Source organism: Elaeis guineensis, chromosome 7, assembly GCF_000442705.2.
Source record: "Elaeis guineensis isolate ETL-2024a chromosome 7, EG11, whole genome shotgun sequence".
In the NCBI taxonomy this organism is placed as follows: domain Eukaryota; kingdom Viridiplantae; phylum Streptophyta; class Magnoliopsida; order Arecales; family Arecaceae; genus Elaeis; species Elaeis guineensis.
This window is the reverse complement of record NC_025999.2, coordinates 48,247,134-48,248,745: the sequence shown is the minus strand read 5'-3', so window position 1 is coordinate 48,248,745 and position 1,612 is coordinate 48,247,134. Positions and strand designations below refer to the sequence as shown.

The window sequence follows — 1,612 nt, the reverse complement described above, 5'->3', positions numbered from 1 at the left end:
CTCTCGGGTTGGCTAGGTAATTTTTCTCCTTCTCTCCTACTGAATGTAGTCGCTAGTTGACCTATTTGGGTCTCTAGCTTAGCAATGGATTGTGTGTGGGAGTTAAGGGTCTGAGTGTTGACTTCTAATCATTCTAGTGCTTTCAAAACTTTTTTCTCAAAAGCTGAGCTGTGACCAGTAGTAGATGGTTGAGGAGCATTTTGAAATTGATGGTATGGTCCATGCCTATATGTTGGATCCTGATATTGAGGTCGAGGTGCAGCACGGCCAACCACTGGTTGTAGTCTTCAGGAAAAATTTGGATGGTTTCTCCAGTCGGTGTTATAAGTGTTCGAATATGGATTGTTTCCTGGTCTGCGAGCTTATTGGACTTGAGCTTGCTGAACCTGCTCATGCACAAACTCAGAAAATTGAGGTGCGGCTGGGCATTCACTAATAAAATGGTTCAGACTTGCACACAATGCACAAACTTCTTGGATTGGGTTAGGTGGAATCAGGGATTGTCCAATATTTAGAAGACGGTCTAATTTTTGGGACAGTTCATCTACCTTACTGTGGATATCCATGACGTTTCCAATCTGATAAATTCTACTTCTTTTTTGTTGAAACATGGGTTGTTCTCTAGAGGTGGCAGACATATGATGTAGAAAATTTTCACTAAGTATTTCAAAGAGCTGCCAGGCTTCATCCTCACTCTTTAACATGAATGTCCCACCACATGATGCATCAACCATTTATCGGTGTTTCTTCGATAGACCATCATAAAAACACTGACAAAGTTGCCATTTAAAGACAGCATGGTGTGGACATTTACGAATGAGGTCCCTTAACCTTTTCCATGTCTCATGAAAAAGTTCACCCTCCAATTGGGAAAAACTAGTGATAGCTTTTCTTATTTGATTTGTTTTTCCAATTGGAAAGTATTTCTTGAGAAATTCTCTCTGAAGATGTTCCCAAGTTGAAATGGTTATAGAGTCTAAGGAGTTTAACCAATGCTTGGCTTTGTCCTCAAGTGAGAAAGAGAATAGTTTCAACCTAAGGGCATCATCGGAAAAGTTTTGGATTTTTATTGTGGAACAAATTTCAAAAAATTCATCCAAGTGTTTGTATGGGTCTTCGTTACTAAGTCCATAGAATGATGGCAACATTTGAATAATGCTAGACTTAATCTCATATTGGGTAGCTTCTATTGGAGGTGCTTGAATGCATGGAGAGTAGGTATACGAGGATGGAGTGAAATATTCTCTCAATGAGCGTGGAGGATTAGCCTCACCAGGTGCAGCCATGTTTCTAACTCGGATAGTCCTAAAAGTCTTTTCTAATTCTTCGTCTAATGGTTGCAAGTCAGGTTTTGGTGATCGTCGACCTAACCTGCAACTAAAAGGTTTATGTAGAACTATCCTAGTCTGTTAAGGATTTTTTTTTTTATTAAGAGGAGAAGAGAAGAGAGAAAAGAGTTCTAAAGAAGAGATCCAAAGAAGTCCTAAAATTAATAGAAGAATTAGTTGTGGTTAGATTTTAATTACAATCAAGTTAGCACGCAGTGGACTCTCTATCCTAAAGTTACCCTAGTTCTAGACAGCTCCTAACTATAGTTAGCCTTCAAGCCCTC

The 1,612-nt window shown here is 39.2% G+C and overlaps 1 non-coding gene across 1 annotated transcript; it reads left to right on the top strand.

The window, feature by feature from the left end:
• The first annotated feature begins 793 nt into the window (after positions 1 to 793).
• On the top strand, positions 794 to 899 carry LOC140859552 (small nucleolar RNA R71). The gene has a single exon (XR_012143089.1). It is a non-coding gene; the product is annotated as a small nucleolar RNA R71 (small nucleolar RNA).
• The last annotated feature ends 713 nt before the right edge of the window (positions 900 to 1,612 follow it).